The following is an 18935-nucleotide window of genomic DNA, read 5'->3' as shown; positions in this document are numbered from 1 at the left end:
TTTAGTGGTCCCCCCTCTCTTCCCTATACAGTTCCCTGGTGTCTAGTTGCCCATTCCTTTCCCTATCTAGTTCCCTGGTGTCTAGTGACTCCCTTATATAGTTCCATGGTGTCTAGTGCTTTCCTCCAGATTGGGGGAGACAAAATGTTGCCTGCTTAGGGCATCAAAAGGGCCAGACATGTCCCTAATGTTGGGCAATATGCGTATAGCATTAGGAAGCTTGTTGCCTACTCTCCCCAGCGCTGGGTGGATCAGAATAGATTGTATGTGTGTGGCCACTGTACCGACTTTTCTGCAGATGCTCAGAACTGCCTGATCTCAGATGGGAGGTAATGAGATAGATTGATGATTTTCCCTGGTATCGGGGGTCTACTCAGGGCCTAACCGATAAAAGCAAGCGTTCAGCGTTCAGATTGGCCATGCACCTTCTCCTCTCGCCGTACCCGCAGAGATTAGACAGGTTTTCTTGGAAGGAGTTGGTGTTTCCTTGTCTCTGTTCTGCACGCATAATTGCGGAACTCTCCTGATTATATAACTAGGTTAATCACATGCAAATGGGATGCATGAATATGTATGAGAGACAGGCTCAAACAATTTGTTTCCAAACTGTCATAGCCCAGTGGTCCATGCATCCGGGAATTCTGTGCTATACAATTAAAGTGGTAGGAAAGTGTGAGAAATGCCCTCTACAGTGGACCTAGACTCGGAACTTCCGCTCTGCTTTAAAAGATAAGCAACAGCATAATAACCTTTTAAAGAAAAACATTTATTTATTACAGCTGATACATACCCTGTAATAAATCTGCAGTGTGGAAGCAGAAATAGGGTTAACATCCTGTGTTTACAAATTAGCTGCTCTGCCGAGGACCGTCAAGATTCCTCAGATGACACAGCTGAGAGATCAAATTACAGTTGTGATTAGATAGACAAGATAGATTAGACAAGCTAAACTCTCTAAATACATACAGTGTGCATTTAAAGCACACCTGAATTGAGAGGTATATGGAGGCTGCCATATTTATTTCCGGTACTTATCCGTTAGCCGGGCACATCCGGCAGGTGGTGCTAATTACTATTCCCCCTCCAGGCCGCCATGGATAGTAGGGAAAGATGTAACTCTGGTGGAGTTTTGTCGCCACCTACAGGATGCGCCCGGCTAACGGAAAAGAAACTTATTTCCCCTTAAACCATACCAGTTGCCTGGCCGTCTTGCTGAACTCTTTGGGTGAAGTAGTGTCTGAATCACACACCTGAAATAAGCATGCAGCTAATCCATTCAGACTTCAGTCAGAACACCTGATCTGCATGCTAGTTCAGGGTCTATAGATAAAAGTATTAGGGCTCGTTTCCACTATTGCGGTGCAGAATCGCCTGGATTCCACCGCTGATGAAATCGCATGCGGATGCGATTCCGCATGCGTTTTTTGCCGCGAATTCGAATGCGAATTCGCATAGGTGAGGGTATATGCGATTTTAACCATGTCACTGCCTGTGTGAATTTACATTGGTACCTATGCGAATTCGTGGCAAAAAACGCATGGGGAAAACGCATGCGATTTCCCTATTAAATACATTGTGTGCGATTCGCCTGCATTCCACACGCAGGCGAATTCTGCAGGGTGTTCCGTGCAGATTTTCTCCGCACAATAAAACGCTCCCGCAGACGCATAAGTGGAAACAGGCCCATTCACTTATATTGTCTATGCGAATCCACATACGCAAGACGCATGCGGATTCGCGATAGTGGAAACGGGGCCTTAGAGACAGAGGATCAGCAGGACAGCCAGGCCATGTGCATTGTTTAAAAGGAAATAAATATGGCAGCCTTCATATCCCTTTCACCTCAGGTGTCCTTTAAAGTGAACCTGAACTGAGTAAAATTTTTATTTTATTATTTAAAAATATTTTTCTTACAGAGTCCCTTTAGGCTTCTTGCACACCAAGACGTTGCATTAGGTGGCACGTTAAGGTCGCATAACGTGCACCTAACACAACGTATGGTGCTGCAAGAGCCGACGGTAGAGTGAGCCGCGTTAGGCGGCTCGAGTCCTATAATGTCTCCCAGAGTGGCGCTGATTGGCCAGCGGGACCACGTGATGCGGAGCGAGACACTCCGCATCACGTGGTCCCGCCGGCCAATCAGCGCCCGCCAGTGCAGTGAATATTAAGTAGCCATGTGCGCGGCTACTGTAGCTGGCTCTCCCCGCCTCCTCTCCGCCCCCCACTGCGCATGTGCAAACAGTCTAACGCGGCTATAGCCGCTCCAACGCCGTAGCATGCTGCACTTTGCACAGAACGTGCAGCGTTACATGTAACGACAGCCCACTTGTGTTACATTGCTGTGCGTTGGGGCGCCTGTAACTTCTTGGTGTGTAAGCAGCCTTAATATGCAGATCTGCATAGCCTTAATCCAAAAGAGTGGACAAACAAAGACTAAGGGCTGGAACCCACTACAAATCACTATCGCTAATGGCGTTTTGTATGAACGTTTTGTAAGCGCTTTCATAAGCGTTTTCTGGTGATTTTGGTCGTGATTTTAAAAAGTGTAAGCGTTTTTCCAATGATTGTTTAGCGATTCGCATTTTTAACTCTGATTTATTTACATTTTTTTACAGTGTGTAGTAATTTAAAAACGCTAGCAAAATCGCTCAGTGTAGGTTTTGATGAGCGATTACGCCAGCGTTTATATACTTTACATTGCAGAAATGCTAACGCTAATCGCTAAAAATGCTGCATGTCCTGCATAGGTGATTTTGGTAATCGCAATCGCTCCAGTGGAATTTGTCCCATCCGTTAACATTAGCTGAGCGTTTAGGGAAATTGCTAGTGCTTTGAATCGCTCCCTAAACGCTCACAAAATTGCTGTAGTGGGTTCCAGCCCTGAGCACACTCTTATTTTATTATGACTGTTGGGTATGCTGTTTCAATCGTTAATTATTTTTTACATTTTTCTGTGATATGCTCCAATTCCTGTTCCCTTTGTCACAGATTACCATTCAGCCCACAGGTACTGAGGGTATTCTGAAGGGATTCAACACGGCAGACAAAGTAACCTTTTGGGTTGGCTGGTGAATCCACACACAATACAATTTCAATTGTTTCAACAATCGATACAATCTGCAAATCTTGTGTAGAGATCAAGTAAGCTGCTACCACTTTGCAATAGCTAACCCTAGCTAGTCCTGTGGGGAAAATGCTACTTCAACAACCTCACTAAATAGAACAATATATATCGATTAAATAGCAATTACACACTAAGACGTTGCGTTAGGTGCTACGTTAAGGACGCAATGCATGGTGGTGGTGGCAGAGGACGTTAGCAAAGAGCCGCCTTAAGCGGTTCTTTGATGTGTCCGTGATGAGTACTATAGTACGCATGCGCTGGTGGAGACCACGTGAGCAGAACACTCCGCATCACATGGTCCTGCCAGTGACGTCAGCACAGTGCAGTGGATATTAATTAGCCATGTGGCTAATCACTGTTCAGGAAATGCTGTTGAAAACAAAGAAAACCCTGAGTATCCCCCACGAGGAGATGGACTGGCCCAAAACCTGTCGGTTCTGTCAGTTAGGCTTTAGCGGCACCTATCTGGACGAGAATACTCGTCCAGATAGGCTGAAGTGGTTAACCCTCTCTTTGCTGGGGGTGAAGATTGTAATGAGAGATGGGCAGACTCTGACAGCTGATCCAGTTCCGCCACTCTCATGAGAGAAGAAGTCACCAGCTGCCCCCTTTAGCATAGGTAGCCAGATGACCCCTCCCCTCTTCCCTCCGGTATAGGTAGCCAGATTACTCCCTTAATCCCTACCTTTCCCACTCCCCCCCCCTCCCCCTTCAGTACAGCTCACCACCACACCTCAGCAGAGTTGGGACAAGGTCCTCCAGCACCCAAGGCTGAGACAGCAAAGTGCGCCCCTCCATCCCTCCCACCCCAGCCGTTACACACTGATTGCTATTAGACTAAGAGGGCCACAGGGCCCACAACCTCCCCAACACCTTAATCTCTAGTTATCTGGCTTGCAGTCACTGCCATGTATCCCCTTTTCTTATTTCTTTCTGCTTCAAACACAATTAGGAATGACAGCTGAATGAATTCTGTGCCCCCTCCTACACTGTGCCCTGAGGCTGGAGCCTCTCCAGCCTATGCCTTGGCCCCGCCCTGCACCTCAGCAGCCATCAGTGTCACTTACTTCTCTGCTCGTCTCCAGTGCAGAAGCTTCCTCTTTCTTTCCATCTCCAATGCTGCCCAACTCCATAGCCACTGCCCACAATGCAAACGTGCACAGAGAGCAAAGTGGCTGCTGCACAGGTTGCTGGCAGCAGAGTACCGCGGCCAGGCGCTCGCCTGATCTCCCTGCATTGCAGCATTTGCAATCTTCCAAATGCTGCACCAGTTTAGCCTGCTGCTTTGGTGCCCTTGCTCCTGTGGTGCCCTACGCCATGGCCTAGGTGGCCTAGGCCTAAATCCGGCCCTGCATCCGTCAGTGAGCATGACGCCAGATTACGACTTATCATGATCTCTCGAATATTGTGCAGTTATTGTGCTTTATAACAGAGTTTTCCTATTTGTTTAGTCAAATTTGCTACTGCTATAATGCCCCCCACCCCCCTTTTCCCCACCACCTGTGTTTGCAGGAAAGAAGCGGGAGTCATGCTTGCTGCAGATTTGCTGTGGAGGAAGCCCCGTCTACAGAGGAACAGTAACAGACAGGTAATGCTCACCCCTCCGCCTTCTATAATCTGAGAAGTTAGCTTACGCAAGAACAAAAAGAACGTCTGTGAGCCAAATATAGCAATATTTCCAGAGCTGCCAACACTAACAACATGTTTAGCTTCAAAGACACCTGCTTGAGACGGAGCCGAAATCTCAACCAAAAGAGAATTTTAATTACATAGCGGAGCTGATCGGCAAAGTACGGCCGGCGGAGGAGCTGAACAAGGCTGTGTGATTAGGAATGTAGCGTTGTCACATTACAGGAGGCAAAGGAATATTGTCGTCACCTGTCTACTTCCTCGCTAGTCACCGGTGATATGGAAAATCTCAAGTCTGGAACAGATGCTGAACATGCAAGAACAGCATGGATGATAACTCAGCTTGGATATGTGAGCAAGGCTGTTTTTAGGCAAAGTCAAGCTAGGCAGCTGTCTAGACTCTTGGACGCCACCTGCTGGAGGGTGAACTTCACAACTACTTCTTTAGACATTTGATGAATTGTTACACACAGCTGTAGGTTGCATTATTAACCACTTCGCATCCAGACCTTTTTTCCCACTTAGTAGTTTGGACAGTTTAGCTATCTCCTTATTTAATCAGAATTAACTTTAGCCCTACTTATGACACAGAAATGAAATATATATTGTTTTTTTTCAAGACAAACTAGGCTTTCATTGTATGCCATTTTTCCCCTTGAACATTTTAGTTTTCTATGAATTTTAATGGGAAAACGAGGAAAAAAAATAGAAAAAACACATTATTTCTCAGTTTTACCAATTCCAGTTTAAAAATAAAAAGTGCTACTGTAGATAAAAAACACACATTTTGTTTGGCGGTTCTTACTGCTTATCACAAAACTTTGATTATGTTCCTGTCACAATTTATGGTGAAGATATTTGATTCTGAAATAATGCTACAGAGTGTATTTTTCACTATGAACTGAGAAATAAAATCATTATAGATGGATAGTGCCAGAAATGTGCACAGGAGCAAGCCCAATCCTGCATAGCACTGCTTCTGCTACAAGACTTATATCTACTGACTCGTGGCTTAGATGAAGTCACAGAGGACGTAGATATACTGCAGTGGTGGATCCAGTGGTTAATGGGATGGGTTTTGTGGTGCAAGTATGCAGGTTTTAGTTCTCAAGCTTACCCAGGGTAACTCCTAACCATTCCAGTAATCTATGGATAACATACATTGGGCTTGATTCACTAAGACAAATAGAATGCCTTATCCATGTTAACACGCCTTATCAGATATAACACGCCTTATCAGCGTTAGTGTGCCTTTTCAGAGTAGCATAGCGAGCGCTACAAACTTATACCTGCTAATTGGCAATGATGAGAGCTCCACTCGTCCTGCTTTGAGCCCCTGCGGGTTCGTTGCGCTCACTATGCTACTCTGATAAGGTGTGTTAACTTCAATAAGGCGTGTTATCTCTGATAAGGGGCTTGATTCACAAAACTGTGCTACCGCATAGCACTACTGTGCTATGCGCTTAGCACGCAATGTGACGCGCGTGAAGATTTACATGCATGCGAACTAACGAAAGTGTTTGCGCATTAATGCGCACACTTTGCCGCAATAGCACACACACACGTAAATCTTTACACGTGTAAACCTTCACGCACGTCACATTGTGCGCTAAACGCATAGCACAGTTTGTGAATTCAGCCCAAGGTGTGTTATCTCTGATAAGGCGTGTTAACTCTGATAAGGTGTGTTAACTCGGATAAGGCATGTTATCTCTGATAAGGCGTGTTAACTCGGATAAGGCATGCTATTTGTCTTAGTGAACCAAGCCCATTGATTGAAAGTATATTAACCTTGGGGGAGCTGAGGAGCCCATTCTATAAGCACAGCAGAGCCCACAAACAGCCCTAAGCTGGCCATACACTGGCCTGATTTGCCGCCGTTTTGACAGCAGATTCGATCACTGGGATCGAATCTGCTGCCAATCGTTCGCGCTACACGCCGAATTTCGATCCATTTCGTCCGATCCCGTCGATCGCTCCGTGCGGAAAATTACCGTCGATCGCCCGCAGGTAGGGAGCGCGTCGCTAGCGGCATTCGATTGCCCGACGACCGACGCAATAGAGCCCGCATACATTACCTGCTCCGCCGGCACGACTCCAGTCCCCCGGTCACCGCTGCTCTGTCTGCGCTCTGGTCTCCAGGTCCGGCATGCCTCACTTCTAGCCTGGCAGAAGTTTAAACAGTAGAGCGCCCTCTACTGTTTAAACTTCCTGCCGGGCTAGAAGAAGTGAGGCATGCCGGACCTGGAGACCAGAGCGCAGACAGAGCAGCGGTGACCGGGGGACTGGAGTCGCGCCGGCGGAGCAGGTAATGTATGTGGGGGGGGGGGGGGGGCGGCGGCAGCAGCAGCACCACCACAACAGATTGTGAACGGTTTCAGGCTAAAATCGGTTCACAATCTGTTTGCAGTAAAGGTGGCCATACGATCCCTCTCTGATCAGATTCGATCAGATAGGGATCTGTCTGTTGGTCGAATCTGATGGCAAATCGACCAGTGTATGGCTACCTTTAGAAGTTGGCCTTCACCACTGTGAGTATTGCCAGCGATTTGTGCTGGTTGGATGAGATTGATGGTTGGTTGAGTTCCGGATCTACTGTAATTAGCATTCTGGCTTCTATTCAAGGAGAGAGGACGTCCTCCAAAGTTTTGTTCGGCAGGCTCATTGACATTACACCACCACTGCTAGGTACATGTGTATTTGGCTCCACCCATGACCACACCCACTTTTCAGGACTGGGCCCTATGCAAGCTGCAAGTTTACTCTTCCCTGGTGGCGAGGGTTTTCCCCCGGATCTTCCATGCATAATTCAAACTTCCACACAGGGTGGAATGCAGCTTGAAAATGCACTTCCTATTCCAATTTTGCTTGGCACAATTCCAAGCTGCATACAATATGCATTAAATTTGTATGCAAGCAAATTCCTAGTTATTTTCTACCTTATTGACCACTAGGGATGGCCTTGTCTAGGAGAACTCCATGAGAAGCATGTAATTAGTGTCATGATCAGGTGTTAAACCAGGAAGATGAGAACCTTCCGCATCTATAGCCCCATCTACTCCATAAAATTTTTTGTGCAATTCGATTCATCGATTCAATTCAATCCAACATGTCCAATCGAGATTCGATTAAATTAATTTTGCCATTGCTCTGCAAAGCTTTGTCTTTTCTCAAAAAGTAAGTCATTAACCACTTCAGCCTAACTGGACGAAATTTCTCGTCCAGTTAGGCTGCGCGCACTCCCGTGGGTCGCGCGCGCTCCTGCGGCCCCCCCCCCCCCCCCCCCCGTGTGCGCTCCCGCTACCGTTTTTAAAAAAACATTTTTTTCTTTTTCATGTAGCGAGACAAAGTCTCGCTACATGATAGCCGCTGCTCAGCGGCATCCCCCCAGCCCCTGAACGTGATCTCCTGGAGGGCTTCCCCCATCGCCATGGCGACGGGCGGGATGACGTCACAGATGTCATCGACGTCGTGACGTCAAAGGGGACTCCGATCCGCCCCACAGTGCTGCCTGGCACTGATTGACCAGGCAGCGCACGGGGTCTGGGGGGGCGGCCGCGGCGGATCGGCGGGTAGCGGCAGCGATCACATTGCACACGCAGCTAGCAAAGTGCTAGCTGCGTGTAGCAAAAAAAAAATTATGCAAATAGGCCCAGCGGGGCCTGAGCGGTGCCTTCCGGCGGCATAGCCCGTGCTCAGCTTACCGCCAGGGAGGTTAAAGATCCCTTTCACTGATCGGACCCCCCCCCCCCCCCCCCCCCCCGGAGAAAAGCCTTCAGCGTCTCTCCAGATGCTGCCGCTTTTCTGCGTTCCAAAAAGTTCCCCTGCTTCAATCTTCTTCCTGGGAGTGAGCTCGATCACTCCCAGGACTATTTGACTGTGGCCATCTTGTGGCCAAATAGTAAATCTACACCCACATACATTTTACATTACACAAATACACTTTTTTACATGAAAAAAATAACTGTTTACCTCCCACACCAAAAATTACCCACATACAATTTTTAATTAAAAAAAAAAAAAAAACAATTTACAATAATAAAAAACAATAAAAAAATAAAAATAAATAAATACGGTAGTTACCTAAGGGTCTGAACCGGACCGGTTTGACATACCTGCCTTAGGGTCTGAACTTTTTTTTAATATGTATGTTAAGAGGGTATATTACTATTATTTTTTTTTAAATTATGAGCTTGTAAATAGTGATGGACACAAATTGAAAAATTGCACCTTTACTTCCATATAAAATATCGGCGCCATACATTGTGATAGGGACATAATTTAAATGGTGTAATAAGCAGGACAAATTGGCAAATAAAGTACATGGGTTTTAATTATGGTAGCATGTATGAATTTCAAACTATAATGGCCAAAAGCTGAGAAATAATAATTTTTTTCCATTTCTTTCTTAATATTCCTGTTAAAATTGATTTAGAATAAATTAATTTTCAGCAAAATGTATCACCCACAGAAAGTCTAAATGGTGGCGGAAAAAACAAGATATAGATCCATTCATTGTGCCGAGTAGTGATAAAGTTATTGGCAAATGAATGGGAGGTGAAAGTTGCTCAGATGCAAAAAAATTTCAACCCTGTAGGCTGAAGTGGTTAAAATCCGTCATAACCCGGACTCCGCAATAAGCTGGGCGGCATCCATTCTTGGACGTCAGTGCCGCTATATAATTACGCGTCACACAAGCCACGCTTGTCGTATTGATATTATTATAATTTTGTTCTGTCGCTGGGAAGGCGTTCTCGGCGAATTAAAAGTGTAAAGATAAAACGGCGCAGCCGATCGGCTGGGAATGACCTCCTCCCGGATGCATGTAGACATACGTGTGGAAGATGTGGTTATCACATGGATGATTTTATGGCGTGGAGCGGTTTCATTAGAACCAATCACATCTCCAATTAGCGGCGTTTATGTTAGGCGAAAGACATTTACGTTGCAGGAAAATGCAGTCAGAGCAGCGTCGGGCGGAGAGCGCATTAGAACATAATAATTGGGCTGTTGGGAAGAGATGATAGCATTAGGCTGAGGCCACATGGAGGAAGCGATCGGTCCCCTATTAGTGTGTGTCTGCTGGCGGAGATGTGTGTGTAGCATGTCCTCGCCCCCCGGAGAGAGAGGGGGGGGGGGGGCGCTGGCATAGCGTCTCTGATGAGCCAGCCACGCTTCTGTTCTCTCCCTGGATCTGCCCGTCTCCAGCTCTGCTCTGAGCCATCATTATTCTCCCTTCGCTGGATAATTGGGAGATTTCAGGAGCTCGGAAACAGTGTGGCACTGACAGGTCTGTAGGAAACGCAGACCGAAGCAGAAGCCACTGTAATTAGCATAGTGCAACTGTACGCCCACGCAGCGCTCTCTCTGCTCCGGAACCCCTCCCACACGCGAAACCTTCAGGACACCCAACGCTGGAGTGACACTTATCCCCCCCCTCCCCCCTGCTTGTCCGCCTGCCCCGCTTTACACATGGATAGCATTGGGTGATCTGCTCTAGAATTTTAGGATCTTTATTTCTTCCTTGGTAAAATAGACCTCGAGGTCCACAGGAAATAGCTCTAAAGCAAAGCCGTGCCATTGGCAAGGAATCCCAGGTGGGTGCCTAGGGCCTGGTGGACGAGCAGGAGCCTGGCTGGTACCTCCTCTGACCTCATCTAACATTTCACCTTACAAAAAAGTCAGATGTCAATGAAGAGGAGCCAAAATAGCATTTTTTTATCTAGTGAGCTTATTTCGTGATGGTCAATTTCAGGTCCAGAGCAGGATCAGGGCCTAGTGAGTGTCAATGGGCCCACCAGCCACCTTTTCTGACCTCTCTCCACTTCAGCTTACCAAAAAGACCACAAGGGGGCTCAAATCTACTACCTTGGCTGGGGCCCCATCAGTCCCGTAACTAGACATCACTGGGCCCCCCTGCAAAACTTTGGATGGGGTCCCCCTGCGAAACTTTGGATGGCCCCCCCCCACCCCCCTCGCTTCCTGCACAAGAAAACAGTGGACCAATGTGTTTTCCCCATGCAGATAAAAACACTTAGACTTAGAGGAAACATCAGGCAATCTGTGCTACCCCAAGATCTACTTACCCGGGGCTTCCTCCAGCCCCTTGCAGCCGACAAGTCCCTCGTCGCAGCTCTGCTCCCGGTACATACATACACACACAGCTGTATTATTTTACTACATGAGAGCACATGCTATATGGAGGAACAACAATGACATGCTGAACATAAGATATAGTATTCACTGTAATGCTGGGTTTACACCGTGACCATACAATTTTCTGTTAGATTTACCTGCCAGATAGATAAAGTTCAACATGTTGGAAATGTATCTATCTTACCATCTATCTGCCGAGCAATTAGGCATTGTTCTACTCAGCAGGAGATAAACAGAAGACAATGTACCAGAGATAATGACCATTCCCTACAGAAAATAATCTAATTATGCATTCTAACAGAAAATCTAACATAAGAATCTAACAGAAAATTGTATGGTGTAAACACAGCATAACTTTGGCAAAACATTCAGAATGCCACTGATTGATACTGTTATTACAAGATCTTGGACCATGAGACAACAAGCTCTCAATGAAGCAGCAACAGTAAAGACATCAATCTTCACTCCATTGTGTTGTAAAAGTAATCTGAGGCCATAAGGTCAGCATGTGTGATAAGAATCTAGGAATCCTTTCAGAGTGAAAGCAAGGAGTTTAAGGGAAAGTGTACAACTTTTTTTCAAAATGTGAATCGTTTGGTTTTAAGGTTGTACTTGTAATCATCAGAACTTTGTAGCAGTGAGAGACAGATGTTTTTTACGAATCCTAGGGAGCAGGGACAGTGTACAAATTTTAAAGTTTGTATGAGTCCCTATCTGTGTGGTGGACACATGCAGTCATTATAACAATGGTGCGAGAGCAGAATACGTTTTTTTTTCTCCATGCCGTCTCTCAAACTTTTCCCCCCACGGGCACCCTGTGGCTTCTGGGCCCCCCTGCGGAGGCATCCATTGCAGGGTCTATATATTACGCCCCTGGGCCCCATTATATCTTAAAGTGTAACTGTCGGGCATAAAATCAAAAATCAATTCTTTATTTTTATCTGGTAAACAAGTAATAAGGACGCTAACCAGGCAATCCAAACGTTAAAATCTCTATTACTTTTCTTGTTGATAAATGATCATTCCCCAGTTTACCTGACTCTTATTTGGTACACAGACAATTTGGTACGCAAAAAGGAAGTTGCAGGGCATGCTGGGTTGTCCTTTTTTGCTTCTCTACTTCCCCTCAGACCTAACTAATGCAGCCTGATTGGTTGAAGCCTCTTTCCCTCCTGTTTTCCCCTCCCACACCTCTGTTCCTCTCTGATTGGCCAATATTTCTCATGCTGAGAAAATTCACTTTCTATAGTGAAGTGTGGGCACATCAGGCAGAGGAGAGTAAGGGAGGAAATGACATCAGGATTGGCTTCAAAATAGCTACAGTTGAAATGGGAAATGCTAAGAAATTTTCTCTTTTTTTACTGTAGAAAAATCACTAAAATCTAAATGCGGACAGTGCAATACATATGTTATATAAGTAGAGCAAGTATTTATCTACTTATATATGTATTTTTGTTTTGTTTTTTTAGATAGTATGGCTGACAGCTCCTCTTTAATATATTTCTGCTGTGGTCTAATGACAACCCCACCCCTTAGATAACACATGTCCTCTGTTGTGCTGCAGAGCACCCAACTGAAGTCCACGACTAGCCCGCTGTGTGTCCTTGATTGTGCTCACATAGCTAGGTGCGTCCTGCTCAGTTGCAGGTTTTACAAACTACACGTGCGCAGAATACTGCTGTCCACAGCCCACAGGAACACGATCAAGTAGACAGTGCCTGCTGTGAAAGCAGCGCAATGCCTGCAGACGCAGAAGACACCAAGGGACCCGCAAGACAATAGGGAGCTGGAAGGTAAATCTCAACTTTATTTTCCACACCTAAACGGTCACTATAGTGAAGATTAGGCTACTGGGGTAACCCTGGTAGTATGTAGCTAATATAAGGAGCATCAGATACTAAACTTTTTTGATGTTTTTTTAATGTCTGCTTAACCTTCCTGGCGGTAACGTAGTTCGGGGTAAGCCACGCAGGAGGTTTTCTCAGGCCCTGCTGGGCTGATTTGCGCAAATTTTTTTTTGCTAGCTGCGTGAGCACACCAATCGCCACCGCCCGCGCCGATTCGCCGCTATCTGCGTCGCTGCAGAGCCCCCCCAGACACCTGCACTGCCTGGCAGCGCTGAGGGGTGGATCGGGACTCCCTTAGACGTCACGACGTCATCCCGTCCGACGTGGGAAGCCCTCCAGGAAATCCCGTTCTTTGAACGGGATTTCCTGATCGCCAATCGCCGGAGACGATCGAAGAGGGTAGGAGGATGCCGCTGCACAGCGGCTATCATGTAGCGAGCCCTAGGCTCGCTACATGATTTAAAAAAATAAAATAAAAAAAACGGCTGCGCTGCCCCCTGGCGGTTTTTAATAAACCGCCAGGAGGGTTAAAAGGTAATAGACCTTATGCAGAGAACCTGCCCGTCGCTTTCCAAGCTATGTGACATGTACTACCCCCCTACTGCCTCAGGCTGTGCTGTAACAGCTATTTCTCTTCTCCTCTATCCCTGCTGATGTTGTGCGGGAGATGCAGGCTGTTCAGTGAGTGCTCAGGGTGTGCTAGGGAAAATCATAGCACTGGGAGCAGACAGATCTGAGCCCAGTGAAAAAAGCAGAGTAAAAAAAAGCATTTATCTTGCTTATTTCTTTATTTACAATCTCCCCCAGCACTTGCTGAGCAGCCTCAGCCTGCATCTTAAAGAGGAACTCCAATGAAAATAATGTAATAAAAAAAGTACTTCATTTTTACCATAATTATGTATAAATGATTTAGGCAGTGTTTGCTCATTGTAAAATCTTTCCTCTCCTAGATTCACATTCTGACATGTATTACATGGTGACATTTTTACTGTGGGCAGATTATGTAGCTGTTTCTAGCTGTTCTGGCCTTGCAGACAGTTGTAAACAGCCATTTCCTGTCTGTGAACATTGTTACATTGTGGCAGTTTGCCCAGAGTACCATACAGTACCAGAGCCTCTTGTGGGAGGGGTTTCAGCACAAAATCAGTCATACAGCGCCCCCTGATGGTCTGTTTGTGAAAATCATTATATTTTTCATGTAAAAGGGGGTATCAGCTACTGATTGGGATAAAGTTAAATTCTTGGTCGGAGTTTCTCTTTAAGGTCCTGTACAGATTCAGCAGGGAGAGAGGAGAGCTGTTAGAGTGCAGCCCGAGTCTGCAGAGGGGGAGGACAGGCAGGATCTCTGCTTATGCTGCCTATTACCTTTCAAGCAGACAGTTAAAAACAAAATGCTTAATATCTGATCCTTCTAATATCAGGTACATGCTACCAGGGTTATCACAGTAGCCTAATTTTCACTGTAGTGCCCCTTTAAGGTTTCCTTTCATTTTTGTCTTTTAAAGGTTATCAGTGGCAAATAGTTAATATTCCTGAACTATGCCATCTTCATTCCTATATAAATAATGCCAGTTGCCTGGCTGTCACACCTGCTTTTATTGTTTTTGTGTCACACGCCTGCAACAAGCAATGCAGTGGAGTCAGACAGGAGTCAAAGCATCTGATCAGGAAAGGGGGGGGGGGGGGGCTTGCCTGGTGCTATAGCACCCCCAAGCTGCTCCTTAGCACCAGAAAAGCACCGTACATAAGTGACAGGCGGCTCGCTGGCTGCCCGATGTACCCCCGCTTCTCTCTCTCCCTCCCTGTGCAAGATGAAGCATTAACCACTTAAGCCCTCAGTCGTTTCCACTTTATGCATCCGAGCAATGTTCACCTCCCATTCATTAGCCTATAACCTTGAGTTTGTTTACATGACGTCACTCTAAGCGTACAATGTACGCTTAGAGGGACATAGGATACAGAAAAAGCGAAGCTTCCGAGAGAAGCTGTCGCCTTTTCTGTGGGGGAGAGGAATTAGTAGTCGGGCACCATGGCTCGATTCATTGATTCCTGGGCTGACAAATCCTCGGCCGGGAGCAGGCGTGCACACGCGCGCGCGATCGGCCGCGGGAGTGCACATGTCCTCCTTGACGTATTTATACGTCAAGGAGGACTAAGTGGTTAATAACAGAAAGAGACTCACCGGCTTCAACGTTCCAGCGATGATGTCATCTATCCTTTGGCGATCTAAATGGGTAAGGAAGCCCCTCACCCAATTTTCTTGCCACTGGTACCTCTCTGTCTAGCTACCTCAACAGTGGACCCAGCATCTGCCTCGCACCCTCAGTAATAAAAATCCTGGAGCCGCCCCTGATCTGATCTGCATGCTCATTCCGGGCCAGTGACTTGAAGTATTAGTCCTTTCTAATCTCATGTTGGACCATGTGCTGCTAAGGGTTAACGGCCAGCCCTCCCCCTCCTGCAGTAATGGTCAAAGTGCCCAGCCCTCCCTGCGAATGGCAACTTTATCAGACTTCACTGCTGCATCAGGCCTTGTGTCATGTTTGGCTTTTACAGATGGGATTGGGAGAGAAGCCAGAGAAGATAGCATGTCTCGACTTTGCACTCCGTAACCCGCAGCTTGAACTCATAATGTCTCCCCAATGCTGGTCTCCTGACCTGTCAGAAGCGTTATGACGTGCGCGGCAGCATTCTGCATGAGACATTACGTGCGTAGCGAGACCTGATCGATAGAACGCAGGCGCTTACAGGAACGGGGATCACAGCTGAACTCTGCCTCCGCTCCACCGGCCGGCCCCCCTCCCCCGGGGGAAACAGGAATTCTTTATTTCAGGTACAGAGACCATATGTTCAGCAATCTGCCATGGTACATATAATCAGAAAGGAAAAGAAGAATCCAGTTATTATTATACATTTCCATAGCGCTGACATATGTTCCACGACGCTTGCCCCAAATACATTAAACAAACCTTCTCGTTATCTATCCCTCAAATGGGATCCAAGTCTAATCTAAATGTATAGAGAAATGCTGGGCACGCTATACTTAACCACTTCGGCCTTCAGTGTGTTTTCACCTTATGCATCCGAGCAACTTTTACCTCCCATTCATTCGACAATAACTTTATCACTACTTATCACAAGAAAATGATCTATATCTTGTTTTTTCCGCCACCATTTAGGCTTTCTTTGGGTGGTACATTTTGCTAAAGCCCCATACACATGCTTAAAGAGACTCTGAAGCGAGAATAAATCTCGCTTCAGAGCTCATAGTTAGCAGGGGCATGTGTGCCCCTGCTAAACCGCCGCTATCGCGCCGCTAAACGGGGGTCCCTTCACCCCCAAATCCACCCCCGCAAGACTTGGTCGTACACTTGGTCGCTCCTGGAGGCAGGGCTAACGGCTGCAGCCCTGCCTCCAGTCGCGTCTATCAGCGGCGCATCGCCGCCTCTCCCCCGCCCCTCTCAGTGAAGGAAGGCTGAGAGGGGCGGGGGAGAGGCGGAGATACGCGCTGACAGACGCGCGTGGGGCAGGGCTGCGGCGGTTAGCCCTGCCCCAACAAGGAAGCGCTCCCCCGCTGCACCGAGGAGATTTGGGGGTGAAGGGACCCCCGTTTAGTGGCGCGATAGCGGCGGTTTAGCAGGGGCACACATGCCTCTGCTATCTATGAGGTCTGAAGCAAGATTTATTCTCGCTTCAGACTCTCTTTAACAGCGGTCTTTTATGTAGCACAATTGTTCAACAACTTTTGTTGTGAAACAAGTTGAAACAGCTAAAAAAGTATTTTGCTATTGTTCAAAAAGCTGATAAGACTGATAAGAAGTCAATCCAACAGTTGGATTGACTTCTTATCAGTCTTCTCAGCTTTTAGCACAATAGCAAAATACTTTTTTTTTTTAGCTGTTTTGACTTGTTTCACAACAAAAGTTGTTCAACAATTGTGCTGCATAAAAGACCGCTGTTGAGCGTGTGTATGGGGCTTAAAGGATACCCGAACTGACATGTGATATGATGAGATAGACATGTGTATGTACAGTGCCTAGCACACAAATAACTAGGCTGTGTTCCTTTTTTTTCTCTGCCTGAAAGAGTTAAATATCAGGTATATACGTGGCTGACTCAGTCCTGACTCAGACAGGAAGTGACTACAGTGTGACCTTCACTAATAAGAAATTACCCATTTTTACCTCTTTCTTGCTCTCAAAAGCCATTTTCTGCTAGGAAAGTGTTTTATAGTTGGAGTTTATCAGTGAGGGTCACACTGTAGTCACTTCCTGTCTGAGTCAGGACTGAGTCAGCCACGTATATACCTGATATTTAAAAAAAGGAACACAGCATAGTTATTTGTGTGCTAGGCACTGTACATACACATGTCTATCTCATCATGTCACATGTCAGTTCAGGTATCCTTTAAGAATTATTTTATTCTAAATGCATTTTAAAGGGAATATTAAGAAAAAAATGGAAAAGATTCATTATTTCTCAGTTTTCAGCCATTATAGTTTTAAAATAATAAATGCTACCATAATTAAAATCCACATATTTTATTTGCCCATTTGTCCCGGTTATTACACCATTTGAATTATGTCCCTATCACATTGTATGGCGCCAATATTTTATTTGGAAATAAAGGTGCATTTTTTCAGTTTTGCATCCATCACTATTTACAAGCTCACAATAGTAATATACCCTCTTAACATACATATTAAAAAAAAAGTTCAGACCCTAAGGTAACAATTAATGTGTTTTTTTTGTTTTGTTTTTTGGGGTTTTTTTTTTGTTTTTGTTTTTTTTATACATCTTTTATTTGGGTATTTATGGGAGATGGGGGGTGTAAGTAGTTAATTATACCGTAAATGTAATGCGGGTATGCTTATTAAAAAAAAGTGTGTAGGTTTAATTTTACTATTTCAGTCATTTTTTTTTGTTTTTTAGGCATCCTATAAGCATACTCATTATGCTTACAGGAGGTGAAGAGGGGATGTGTGACTCAGAACGATTGCATCTTCTCATAGAAGCCAGCGATCGTTCAAACAGGACTTAAATCAATGGATGGCAACTGTGTTCTCATTCATTGATCTCTGGGCTAATGGGCGGCAGTGGGAGCGCTCGCGATCAGCCATGACGGTGAACGGCAGCAGGGGCAGCCTTTTGGACGTACGTCCAAAAGGCTTAAAGAAAACCTGAACTGAAAATTAAAAGTCAAAATAAGCATACACAAGTCATACTTACCTTCCATGTAGTCTACTCCTCAGTGTCTTTCTCCTGTCCCGCGTCCTATTTGTTCACTGTGATCAAGGGAATTTTCCGTCCTCCATTTTGAAAATGGCCATTACCCATAACCGCTTTCTGGTCAGCACACAGTTAAACTGTGAGCCATAGGGAAACATGGACATTACCGGGCACATCAGTTTTCCTCTCGGCTATAACTGACAGCAACTGATATTTTACTGACAGCAACTGATATATTTCAGATCTGACAAAATATTGTCAGAACTGGAAGGGATTATTGTCAGAAGGAAATGGTGAGCTTCTGAGAGGAACTGATGGCAAGGTAACTATGTAATGTTCATTTGAAGTTACCTTACCTCATGTGTTTATTTTAAATATTTTTACTCAGTACAGGTTCTCTTTAAAGGAGTACTGTAGGGGAGTAGGGGGAAAAGAGTTGAACTTACCCGGGGCTTCTAATGGTCCCCCGCAGACATCCTGTGCCCGCGCAGCCACTCCCCAATGCTCCATTCCCCGCCTCCAGTTCACTTCTGGAATTTGCGACTTTAAAGTCGGAAAACCACTGTGCCTGCGTGGCCATGTCCTCTCTCCCGCTGATGTCACCAGGAGCGTACTGCGCAGACGCAGACTGCACTGGGCTTGCGCAATACACTCCAGGTGACGTCAGCGGGAGCGAGGGTACGGCCACACAGGCGCAGTGGTTTTCCGATTTTAAAGTCACAAATTCTGGCAGTGAACCGGAGGCGGGGACTGGAGCATGGGTGAGTGGCTGCGCGGACACAGGATGTCTGCGGGGGACCATTAGAGGCAAGGGTAAGTTCAACTCATTTTTTTTCCCCTACCCCCCTACAGTACACTTTTAAGTAGTTAAAGGGGACCTGAAGTGTGATACACATTTTTATTATGGGTCGGATTGCGGGTAGACCAGGCATCAGGGAGCTTATAGTTTC

This window comes from Hyperolius riggenbachi, chromosome 10 (assembly GCF_040937935.1).
Source record: "Hyperolius riggenbachi isolate aHypRig1 chromosome 10, aHypRig1.pri, whole genome shotgun sequence".
NCBI classification, from domain to species: Eukaryota; Metazoa; Chordata; class Amphibia; order Anura; family Hyperoliidae; genus Hyperolius; species Hyperolius riggenbachi.
This window is presented reverse-complemented; position numbering follows the sequence as displayed.